The following is a 13,402-nucleotide window of genomic DNA, read 5'->3' on the forward strand; positions in this document are numbered from 1 at the left end:
TGGTAAACAGGAAATTAATGATTCAATGATGCAAGCAGAATTCAATTCTGTAAAGCATCTCTAAAAAGACAATCGTAAACAGCCATTATTCCGTTGAAATTAGTCCAGTGTTGATTTAGTTTGGTTCAATAACTGTGTAAAATTCATCAATTCTGGAATGAGTTCAATTAATTTACAAAGCAGCTCTGTAGAAAATATTGTTGTCATCGTCCAGCTCAGTTCAGCTCTCATCCAGAAGTCGATAAAACTGCTATTAAGTGCCCCCAACTAAGCAAACCACAAGGCGACAGTGGCATTAAACAGAAACTTCATCAGTGACAGAGAATGGAGAAAAAATCCTTGGGAGATAGGCTTAGATGGAGATCCAGTTCTGCTCTGATGACTGAGGGATGGTGAGACTACTTTTTCTTAAGTTTAAATATTCATTAATTTTTTTGTGTTACAATGTGTGGTAAGGCCTGCGTGACTCTTCTAGAAATGTAGTAGGCTTGTCAGCAAAGCAATGTTTACCTCATGTAAATGACATGCCATGCCGCATCAGCAGTCTGACGGCCAGCTGGAGAGAGTGTGTGCGAAGCTGAAGCTCCTGTATCCTCATTGTTCAGTTGTCATGGTGAAAAATAGACACATCCCACTTGCTTCTTGTTTCTCCAAACGAATTCTGTTATTTTCAGGTGTTTCAGTAACCAAGAATTTTGTCTTTTATGTGAACACTCTGAACTTAGAGTATATAAGATGATTTATTAATGCAGTTTCATTTTATTTGGCTGCTACATGATACGGTGCAAAACAAATAGCATGCAAAAACACTTGGAAGCAGTTTGCGGACAGATTTCCCTCTAACTGACACCATAACATAAGTAAGTCATGTGATCGGGAGTCTTGCATAACCAATCTTTGGACTAATAGCACAAGGTCTGGTCCACATTGCAGCTAGCCCCCCCCCCCCCCCCCCCCCCCCAATAAAATATTGTCTGTTTGACATGTAAAGGGGCCAGTCACAGTTCACTTTGTCTTTACATGTTTATCTGTAATAGAGGGAATGCACGTGACGTCACTGTTGCAGTTACTGCAGTTACGCCCACAAGTGGCAAAAAGACTGAGCGGCAGCATTGGTTTTCAGTGTGAATGCTGCGGAAAAACACACAAAACGCGTCTAAAACGGGAAAGAGCTTTGAGACTGACTGTACAACTAGATTTGACAAGAAATATGAGGAATATTTTTACAGGCTACCTGAAGCTACAGAACAGAGAAGCAAATAGATCGCTGCAATTCATAGAAACAACTGGACTCCAGGCAGCAAAAGGTGGATTTGCAGTTATCATTTTTGTGTCAATATGCTGAATTTAGTGGTAAAATCATTCTCTATATATTGTATTGTTATATATTGCAGTGACAACTCATCAATCAAATATTTACCACTGTATATTCTGTATAATTTGACATTTTTAAATAAACACTGACAAAAAACTATACAAGTTTTAAGTCTCTAGAAGATATGATGATATATATAACATTGATAAGTGATCACCTGGATTTAGGCCTGCCTATTTTGTATTTATTTAAAGCATTCACAGGCAAATTTGCTGTATGTATTTCCCTGGTGTCGAAATCAGGCACATATAAATGTCAGGAAACACGATTCCTGGCTGCATTTTAATATCCATGGATCACTGGATCTTTAGTAAGTTGTAAGGAACACTATATTGAGTCCAATCTTTAGTTTAAACTGATAATCGTGTGTTTTACTTGCGTTTTCGCAGTTTCCTCTATTAAATCCAGTCACGCAGCAGCTCTTCTGCCACTCAGTCCGGCTGAGGGGACGTGTTCCGGCGGGAAAGTGACGTTAATGCATTCCCTCTATAGATTTCACCACAACAATAGATATCTTTGAAAAAATAAATCCAATGGTATAACATTCTATTTGAATGGGTTAAAAATGATAGATACTGTGCATAGACAATGTGATCAGGATTGGAAGAAGAGGAGAAGAAGAACAGATGTGAGTAAGTCATGTGTGTGGATTCTGTGAAGAGAGGAAGCAATCAGCACTTCCTCTCTTCCTTCCAGTGTTGAGGAATAACTCACAAAAGTAGTTCCCTTTCGTCCTGGGAACTCCGACGTGTCGTCGGGGGAGTTCCCTGACGAATTGGGATCACGCTAGGGAGACCAATTGCCTTCGAGTGAATTAAAACGAGCCAATGAAAATTGGCATGCAAGATTTGCATTCCGCGACCCGCCTACCAGCGCGGGTATAAAAGGCGGAAGTAAACATTGCGCAATGCTTTTAGCTTCGGAGCCGACCGATTGTGTCCTCTCTGAGTGAGTGAGCTTTAAGATTGTATTTTTCTTACTGCTACGAGTCTGCTGTTTCGGGAGGGGATCTCTCTGTGTTGGTGAGATGGCGTTTCAGCGACCGCGCGGTTCCTGTCTGCCGGCTGCGTCTATATGCTGTTAATTCAAAAGCTGTTTTCACAGCTGGTAAACGGTTGAGTGCACACAGCGGGCTTGCAGTTTCCCCGCTGTGTTGCCGCGTTGGGTCCCTGTGTGCTTCAGCACGATAGAGAGAGTACTTTCTTCCTGAAAGAGCAACACGAGTGAAGATCGCGTCCTTTTCAGGATGACGTTTCACTCGTGTGTTTCTGGATGCGACCGTTCCCTGTCCTTATTTGACGGCCACGTTCATTGTTTCACATGCCTAATCCGTGTGTGAGACTACGTTCGTGGGTGGTTCATGTTCTCTCAGGGGTGCATGACCACGTCGGCACGTTGTTCGTCTCCCCTTTCTCGTAAAGGCTTGAGCCGCTCAGCGTGCCGTGTGCCGTCGAGCGCCGGCTGACAGCGCGGGTTGTCACGGCAACCCAGCGCGCGTCATTCGGCGCTCAAGATGCGTGGTCAAGATCAAGACTCGCGTGCCTCTATGAGGTGAGTCCCTTTGCTTATTTCCCGATCTAGTTTCTCTTCTGGTGCACCAGAGGAGGGCTACTTTGGCGAATAACATTGGTGATCTGAGGGTTTCAGTGAGCACGAACCACTCACTCCTCTAGCGCATCGCAAACATGCTGAGACTGTGTTCGTGGGTGGTTTATGCTTTCTTATGAGAGCATGACCACGTCGGCACGTTGTTCGCCTTGCCTGAAGGCTTGAGCGCCCAGCGTGCCGTGTGTCATCGAAGCGATGGCCACGTTCACTATCTTGCATGCCTGGTTGACGGCCACGATCACTGTTTCACATGCCTAATCAGTGTGTTGAGACTGCGTTCGTGGGTGGTTCATGTTCTCTCAGGAGTGCATGACCACGTCGGCGTGCTGCTCGTCTCCCCTTTCTCGTAAAGGCTTGAGCCGCTCAGCGTGCCGTGTGCCGTCGAGGCTTTCGGATGGGATTCTGGTCCTTCTCATGAGGGACCAAGCATTTCATTCGGGGCCCCAGGGAGGACAGATGTCGATCGCTACATCGGAGAGAGGGCTGTTATACTCTGAAAATGATGCTGAGTTCCTACTATAATGTCGTGTTCTCATGCTGAAGATTCAGACTTAACAGCCACACTTTCCTGGGCTGTTCTAAAGCGCCTGGATGTGTGTGAAGAATTTTGGCAGTATGGAAGCGTTTTGGTGCCAATATGGCAAGCCAAACATGCCTAAATCTGCAGAAGTTTTTCCTCTCTCACTACCACTGCACGTGCGTAGTTCTAACTCGGGGTTGAGCTGTGCTCAGTGACTGACCGTGATTAGTCACAGCGCTGGCCCTCGGTTAGACGATGTCCACACTGGTGGTCCAGAAGCACCTCAAAACCAGCCCGCTCGGAGTTTGTTTTTCCCAAGGGAAGGGAAGCAACCCTGAGAGGAGCGACCCAGAGTATGTGACGATCTGCTCTTTGGGAGTGCGTGTCATCACCACTCCTTCCCCCGGGGGAGGGCCGGGTGGAGAATTTAGTTTCTGTTCCGCCGCTGGTTATCCAGTAATCAGCGGTACCCAAAGTTTGAGCAGTCCACTTCCTCTGAGTCGTTCACGGGCCCCAGCGCTCAGATGGCAGTGAGGGCTACGGCCTTGTCACTCTCGTCTCTCGCTGGGTGAGGGGAAACCAGGACTCGATGCCCCCGGGCCTCGTCCCTCGTTTCCCCTCACGGTCGAGACTGGCAGTATAATAAGACGAGTTTCCTCCGTCCGAGAGGGTCAGAATGGCAGTGCGTGCCGCCCCCGAGCTGCACCACTCCCGTTCCCCTCTCCCCAGCTTGCAGATAGCAGTGACGCAGCCTCAGCTGCGTCGCTCCGGTCTGCAGCTGGGCCCGGAGGCGCAGAGACCAGCATACGAGGAGTCAGGGCCTCGTTCCTCGTCTCTCCCCCTCCCCTCGCCACCGGGCAGTCCGCAGCAGAACGCCCACGAGCCTTCTCTGCCGCCTGCCCCTCGGTGGAAGCAGGTTGGTGTCAGGCGCACCCAGACCCCCGCTCTCGGTCGCTACAACGCCACCAGAGCCGGGTCCCTGTCTTCCACCTCGCTGCCCCTCCGCGGGTACGCGGGTGGTTCGGGTGGGTTCATTGGGACGGTATCTGGAAGCCTGGCTAGAAGCGCTTCCGGGTCCGTCCCGATGGCTCATCCGCACCATCCGGTTCGGCTATGCAATTCAGTTTGCACGCCGGCCTCCCAAGTTCAGGGGCGTACACTTTACCCGTGTGCGGTCGGTGGACGCCCCTGTCTTGCGGAAAGAGATCGATGTCCTGCTGGCGAAGGACGCGATCGAGCCGGTCCCTCCTGCCGAGATGAGGTCCGGGTTTTACAGCCCCTACTTCATTGTACCCAAGAAAGGCGGTGGGTTACGGCCAATCCTGGACCTGCGGGTCTTGAATCGGGCCCTGCACAAACTCCCGTTCAAGATGCTCACGCAGAAGCGCATTTTCGAATGCATCCGTCCCCAGCATTGGTTTGCAGCGATCGACCTGAAGGACGCGTACTTTCACGTCTCGATTCTCCTTCGACACAGACCGTTTCTTCGGTTTGCTTTCGAGGGTCGGGCGTATCAGTACAAAGTCCTACCCTTCGGGCTGGCCCTGTCACCCCGCGTCTTCACGAAAGTCGCGGAGGCGGCCTTTGTTCCCATGAGAGAACAAGGCGTTCGCATCCTCAACTACCTCGACGACTGGCTCATTTTAGCTCACTCGCGAGATGTGTTGTGCGATCACAGGGACATGGTGCTTCGGCACCTCAGCCGGTTGGGGCTTCAGGTCAACTGGGACAAGAGCAAACTCTGCCCCGTGCAGAGGATCTCTTATCTCGGTATGGAGCTGGACTCGGTCGCCCGGACTGCGCGCCTCACGGAGGAACGCATCCAGTCAGTGCTCACCTGCCTCAGGTCTTTTCGAGGCAGGACAGCGGTTCCACTGAAACAATTTCAGAGGCTCCTGGGGCATATGGCAGCCGCAGTAACGCCGCTCGGCCTGTTACATATGAGACCGCTTCAGCGCTGGCTTCACGATCGAGTCCCGAGGTGGGCGTGGCACAGCGGCACGTTCCGGGTCAAAGTGACCCCGCACTGTCGCCAAACCTTCTCCCCGTGGTCGGATCCTGCGTTTCTACGGGCCGGAGTGCCCTTAGTCCAGGTTTCCAGGCATGCTGTGGTTTTCACAGATGCCTCTGCCACCGGATGGGGGGCCACGTACAACGGGCATGCAGTTTCAGGTCTGTGGACGGGGCCTCAACTGCATTGGCATATCAACTGCCTAGAGTTGCAAGCAGTACGCTTAGCCTTGCGTCGCCTCAAAGGGGTTCTCAGACACAAGCACGTACTGGTCCGTACGGACAGCACTGCGACCGTTGCGTACATCAACCATCAAGGTGGTCTACGCTCCTGTCGTATGTCGCGACTCGCCTCCCACCTCCTCCTATGGAGTCAGAAGCATCTGAGGTCGCTTCGTGCCATTCACATTCCAGGGGAGCTCAACCGTGTGGCAGACGAGCTCTCACGGCTGCCTCCCCTGCCAGGAGAATGGCGACTCCATCCCCAGTCGGTCCAGCTGATTTGGAGTGTCTTCGGAGTCGCACAGGTAGACCTGTTTGCCTCTCCGGACACGACCCATTGCCAGTGGTTTTATTCCCTGTCCGTGGGGACCCTCGGCACGGACGCCCTGGCTCACAGCTGGCCCCGGGACCTGCGCAAGTATGCGTTTCCCCCAGTGAGCCTTCTTGCACAGACTCTGTGCAAGGTCAGGGAGGACGAGCAGCAGGTCCTTCTTGTGGCGCCGTATTGGCCCACCAGGACTTGGTTCACCGAATTCATGCTCCTCGCGACAGCCCCTCCTTGGCCGATTCCTCTGAGGAAGGACCTTCTTTCTCAGAGACGGGGCACTCTATGGCACCCGCGTCCAGACCTCTGGAAACTCCATGTCTGGTCCCTGGACGGGACGCGGAGGTTCTAGGTGGTCTGCCACAGGCAGTGGTAGACACCATCACTTCCGCTAGAGCCCCCTCTACGAGGCGCCTCTATGCGTTGAAGTGGAACCTGTTCGTCGATTGGTGTTTCTCCCGTCAGGAGGACCCCCGAACTTGCCCGATCGGAGTCGTGCTTTCCTTCATGCAAGATGGGTTGGAGCGAAGGCTGTCTCCCTCCACCCTCAAAGTGTATGTCGCCGCAATAGCCGCGCATCACGATGCACTGGAAGGTAAGTCATTGGGGAAGCACGACCTGGTCATCAGATTCCTTAAGGGTGCCAGGAGGTTAAATCCACCTCGTGTTTTGCACTCGGTACCCTCTTGGGACCTTGCTCTGGTACTTAGAGCTCTTCAAAGTCCTCCCTTTGAGCCTTTGCTGACGGTAGAGCTTAATATCCTGTCCATTAAGACAGCGCTCCTGTTGGCATTGGCCTCTTTCAAGAGGGTCGGGGATCTGCAGGCTTTTTCGGTCGACGAATCGTGCCTAGAGTTCGGGCCAGGCCTTTCTCACGTTGTGTTGAGACCCCGGCTCGGATATGTGCCCAAGGTTCCTACCACTCCCTTCGTGGACCAGGTAGTGAACCTGCAAGCGCTGCCCCAGGAGGAGGCAGACCCAGCCCTAGCTTTTCTCTGTCCTGTCCGCACCCTGCGGGTTTATATTGACAGAACGCAAAGCTTCAGAACCTCAGATCAGCTCTTTGTCTGTTACGGAGGCCGGCAGAAGGGGAAGGCCGTCTCCAAGCAGAGGTTAGCCCACTGGTTAGTGGATGCTATCACCCGAGCATATGAGTCTCTGGGTGAGCCTTGTCCTCCCAGGTTGCGTGCTCACTCCTCTAGAGGTGCTGCCGCTTCCTGGGCTTTGGCTCAAGGCGCCTCGCTGACAGACATCTGTAGAGCTGCGGGCTGGGCGACACCGAACACGTTCGCTAGGTTCTATAGCCTTCGTGTGGAACCTGTTTCATCCCGAGTTCTGGCTACGGCCAGTGGGTCGAGGGAATAAGTTGTGTCGGCTTGCTACGCCACTCCGCCTCGAACAGCGGATACGTGCTTTCTTGCTCCGTATGGCGCCCTACGTTGGTGAGCCTCGTGAGTTCCTCCTTCACCCCTCCGGTGCTGGGCGTGGCGGACCGCCCGGCGCCAGGTCTGCTACCTCTAGTGAGGAGTTGTTAGTAGACTGGGTGCTCCAGTGATCTCTACTGTGAACCATCATGCCACGTGCAGTTTAGCCGTGTCTTCCCCTTGACGGACTCGTTCGTCATCCCTGTTGAGTGCGCTCCCATTTCCCTTGGATTGGGACCACCTCAGGGACTGCCATATGTTTCACTACCCCATTGGGCTAGTAGATATGTGTATTCCTGGTCAGTCAGGCTGGGCCTTCCGCAGCTTTCCCCCTCTCTTGGGGAACGCTTTCCCAGTGTTATCCAATGTCCACTGTGCGGGTCTTGCGGAACAGCAGTGTGGTTCCCGTGCTAGCTCCCGCAACTTATTTCAAGAAACTGCTGCAGGGTAGCTTAGCCGGGCGCTGGAAGGGGCCAGCACCATGGCGCTTTATTAGGGATCCCAATTCGTCAGGGAACTCCCCCGACGACACGTCGGAGTTCCCAGGACGAAAGGGAACGTCTCGGTTACGTATGTAACCCTCGTTCCCTGAGTACAGGGAACGGAGACGTGTCGTCCCTTCGCCATGTCGCTGTACCTTCGCGGAGGACTGGACACTGTTCGGCTCCTCAGCGAAAAGCATTGCGCAATGTTTACTTCCGCCTTTTATACCCGCGCTGGTAGGCGGGTCGCGGAATGCAAATCTTGCATGCCAATTTTCATTGGCTCGTTTTAATTCACTCGAAGGCAATTGGTCTCCCTAGCGTGATCCCAATTCGTCAGGGAACTCCCCCGACGACACGTCTCCGTTCCCTGTACTCAGGGAACGAGGGTTACATACGTAACCGAGACGTTTTGTACTAGGCACTAGTACTTAGTGCACTGTTCAGTAGTGTGATCAACCTAGACTCATTGGAACTACATTTCTGCAAAACTCCAAAACAATACCCATACAACTCACTGCAGTTTCCACCTGAAATGAACACTTGTGGCAGTAAAACACCAGCAACTTTTATTCCTTTTCACACAAATTATTACTGGAGCAGATAATTATTTATGCGTCGTTTCTTGCACAATGCTATGTTATGACCTCTAAACAGAAACTATAAAAGCCATAAGCCCCATAGCTACTTTTTGTTAATAGCTATACCTACTTTTTAAAAAGTGTAGCTTAACTTTAGCTTAAAGGGATAGTTCACCCAAAAATGAAAATTCTGTCATAATTTACTCACCTTCAAGTTGTTCCAAACCTTTATGAGTGTCTTTCTTCTGTTGAACACGAAAGTAGATGAAGAATGTCGGCAAACAAACAGTATTTCCATTCTATGGAAGTAAGCAGAGGTGGAAAGAGTAATAAAATATTCTACTCAAGTAAAAGTACTACTACTTCAATGAAATTTTACTTAAGTACAAGTAAAAGTACCGGTCTAAAAATCTACTCAAGTAAAAGTAAAAAGTAGCTCATTTAAAATTGAGTAAAAGTTACTGAGTTACTTTTTTAACAGCGGGGGTGGGGTGGGAGACCCTCCCGTGTAGGGTTGTAATGGTATAAGATTTTCACAGTATGGTAACGTCTCAGAAAATATCACGGTTTACAGTTTTAATCAATTGTTAAATAAATAAACTGTATTATTAAATTATGGGTATTATTATTATTATCATCAGTTAAAATGACAGTTAAATTAATGAAAACAGGATTTTTTTTTGGTTGAACAAATGCTTTTATTATAACAAACTTGAAATAATTTGTTTGTTTATTAAAATTTCAATAAAACATGTCTAATCAATTAAATTTGATAATTAATAATGAATTAGATTAACAACTTATTTTTAACATTAATAATTTATTAAAATGTTTAAGAATAATACTGTCCTATGAAATGTATTTTATTCAGAAAATTAATGTTTCTTTTTATTAGGGGTGTAACGATATTCAAACCAAACCGAGGAACCGCGATACAGAACCCACGATTCGAATGGCGATACTCTCATGGCGTACCGAACACGCCCCGCCCTGCAAGCTACCCCGGCCCCGCCCAGCCCGGCTCATTGATTGGACCTGGAATCAGTGTTGCCAAGTCCGCTTATTATAAGCGACTTTGGGCTTGTTTTTCTGTAAAGTCGCTTACAAATATTGGTAGTCGCGGGTCGCGTTTTTTTTTGGGCTTGTTTCTAAAGTGTAGTTGCTTATTTGGGCTTGTTCTCAGCTCGTTGTCAAGCAGATATTTTCTATATGTTATTTAAATGTAGGAGTTTGAGTTTCCCTGTTCCCTCTGTCTCTCCCCTTTCCCTATACACAGAGTTTTTCCCACCCACATCCTTCTTCTAATTAGCTCTGACCCAGATGGCAATGAGTACTAGCCAATCAGAGGCAGAGCAGGGCAATCGTTTTTTTTCTGGTTAGGAAAACGTCAGTGAGTGACGTTTAAATGAAAATACGTGCGAGTCGCGACCGTCGCGACTGATGGTGACTGGACTGTAGGACAGTTTTTATATATAAATTATATTTTAGATATTATAGATATAGATATTATAGTTTAATATTGTTTAACCCTTTAACTGTCACTCCCCTTTTTTTCGCATAGACATGAAAATCACTATTCAAACTTAAATGGTTGTAATTCAAGAATGCTTTGGAATATAGACCTATGGTTGGTCTTGTTTTAAAGAAGACATTTGCCAGATTAATGTTGAAGTGAAGTATTATGAAGTTATGAAAGTGAAACAGAAAAAAAGTTTGAGTTTATGAAAATGAACTATGTAAAAATATAATTATTTATATTTTATATAAAATATATATATTACAAAATATATTTTACTCTAAAACTGCCGGAAAATGTAAGCCAAAAATCTGAAGAAGTTGTGTTCCAAATTTTAGGTTGATATCTCAAAAAATGAGCTTTCAGTAAGATTTTATTTGGCTGCAGTACCAACATTTTTCACTAGATGGACAGCCAAGCTTCATTACAGAAGAAAAATAAACTACCGTGTGCACAGTTTTACAAAACTAGGCACAGTTTACCAATCTGTCCACATGGATGTAAATTGACAATCTGTACCCACAGTTTAAAACTATCTGTCACCACGGATTGTAACAGTAGCGGCAGCGCGGAGTAAACGCGAGTAAACGTGATCATCTCTTCCTCAGTTACAGAATAAACATGAATGGACACCTGAAGGTATGTTGAAAAATACAGTATACTTACTGAAAGGCATCATAACTCGTGTAATCGCTCAATCAGTGTTTCATCAGCGCAAAGATGTCAATAAAACTGCATAGCTTGTCACTAGCATTATATTTACCTCAGCAGGCTAGTGATTAAGTGTCCACAACTTGTTGGTTCCCAGAGAAATTAACTCTTGCACTAAATAAATGCACAATATTATCCTATATATTATATTTTACTTAACCTGTTAATTATATCTTGATTATTTAAAGTACGTTTAAAATATCTTTAATGAAAATGACAGCAACTGTGTAAATTATTATATTTCAATAACAAATTAGAGTAAAGTTAATGCAAAAACTGCCTTATGTTCAGTTTACATATTTTCATACAATGTGTTGGGTGTTGATTATTATATCTAAAAAATAAATAGCATCTAAATTTAGGCTCTGTTGTTAACCTTTAATGTTATAGTAATGTGCGGCTCCCTATACAGCATTAGCAGATTTTTAATCCTTGCAAAACGTTTATTTGTAATTGAATTAATTTAAAGACAAAGACACCATTTTTTCATTAAACCACTGTTTAATTTTTTTTTTTAGCTTTCTAAACCGAACCGAACCGAGACGTCAAAACCGTGGGAAAACCGAACCGTCAGTTTTGTGTATCGTTACACCCCTACTTTTTATGATTTAATCCAAATATATTATCAAAAACGGTGGTAATCAAATGTAAATTTAAACTTGTGTCCTTTTATTTTTTGGGGAAGCGCTGCAAAAACAGATTTACTAAATTAAACCATGGACAAAAAAAAATATTCCTTTAAATAATATTCAAATAAAATGAATTATTATTGTTGTTATTATTATTATTTTGAGAAGTAGGCTACGCTCTACTGTATGCCTACAATAGTAATATATTTCTGTCATAATTTCTCCTAGTAAAACCGAACTTTTATTTTGACGGGTTGTGAAGACCTGTTAAAAGTGTATTTGACAATGGATTTTCTCAAATAAAATTATGAAAATGCTCATTAGGCGTTCTCTGAGAGCAGCTCTGGAAATGTTCATGTATTCATATCCTCAAATTGTTTGTGAGACGCTGAAAACACCATGAACTCTCACGAGTACTTGAGTTTGTAGTAGACAAACGCAGCTCAGCAGAACAAATAGGGTTATATATTTACTTGCAGTATTTTTGTGCTTAGCTTAAATATCCACTGACCATGTCGCGATTGGATTTATTGCACAGTTCTACTTTCCATGTATTCATCCATCCATTATTTTGCATGTTTTACGTGACATCTGCATTAAGTGAATTCCATTTTCATGACTGGATTCCGGGATTCCCTTTGCATCACGTAAATCGGGACATACCTTTATCTGAAGGAGGGATGGTGTCATATCCTCTTTTTGCAGCCACTTTGCGTCCACATTTTTTACAAATTGGATATCTATCCTCGAGGACAACCACGCTTTTTTTCTACTTTTCATACTGGCCATAATTCGCTTGGCGCTTAGCTTTCAGCTTCAGCTGGGCGTCACCTTTTTTGCGCGTTTGTTCTCCCGCCCTTCAATCCATTCAGTAGTTTCCGGAGTGTGTGATTCCCCCCCCCCCCCTTGTATTATTATTTTTTACTCAGTAACGGATATGATTTCAAATGTAGCGAAGTACAATACTTCAAAGAAAACGTACTTAAGTAAAAGTAAAAGTACAGATTTTAAAAACTACTTTAAAAAGTAGAAGTACAAAAAAAAAAACTACTCAATTACGTAACGCGAGTAAATGTAATTCGTTACTTTCCACCTCTGGAAGTAAGTGGGGTCCATCAACTTTTTGGTTACCGACCTTCCTCAAAAAACTTTTTCTGTGTTCAACAGAAGAGAGAAAATACCATGCAGGTTTGGAACAACTTGAGTGTGAGTAAATGGTGACAGGATTTCATTTTTGTGTGAACTATCCCTTTAACTTTCCACAATGACTTCCTTCCCATGAGAGCCATAATGCTCTGAGCAGAGATGGACCATGGCAGACTGCAGTCTTCCCAGATGCTCAGCCATCTATTTTGATGTTCTGCTGGTTTTGTGTATGGTACCAGTTTCCGGCAGGCAAAACATTAATTTGCTCTAACATTTGCCCTTGTGAAAACTATCATGAGATGAGATGTCTTCCGCCACCACTTAAGGCTGATTGTAACATTCCGTAAAATAACTGAGTAATCTGTTACTTTAGCATGGCCACTTACCTGTTTTTTTTCTTGCTAAGTAAGTATTTGCACGCAATCTAGTGATATTTGATCCACCTCAGTGTCAAGTGCTTCCATAGCTTTAAAAATTGAATAGGAGGAAACTCTCGAGTGGCTTTCAGCTGGCAGTTTGATTCAGATTTTATTATCCGCAATGGTTCTATAATAAGCGGGAACTGTCCTTTTGCATTAGGCATGCTTCGCGGCACACTGCATGTTACCCCCCCCCCCCCCCCCCCCCCACACACACACACTCTTAGCTGGAGGAAATGGAAGTTCCCACTGCCAGACTTTCTTCTGGTGAAGCAGAGGTGCATGAAGAGGAGCAGCCAGACAGACTCTGTTGTGATGTCCCAGCATGCACTAGAGGGAACGTGTGCGATAGCAGCAGCACCGGATCAGGTGACCATATGGCACTTGCTAGCTGGGCATCACACAACCACTCATGCGACACCAAATTTTGCATT

This window comes from Siphateles boraxobius, unplaced genomic scaffold (genome assembly GCF_051911475.1).
Source record: "Siphateles boraxobius isolate OS27281-9 unplaced genomic scaffold, OSU_SipBor_1 7, whole genome shotgun sequence".
NCBI classification, from domain to species: Eukaryota; Metazoa; Chordata; class Actinopteri; order Cypriniformes; family Leuciscidae; genus Siphateles; species Siphateles boraxobius.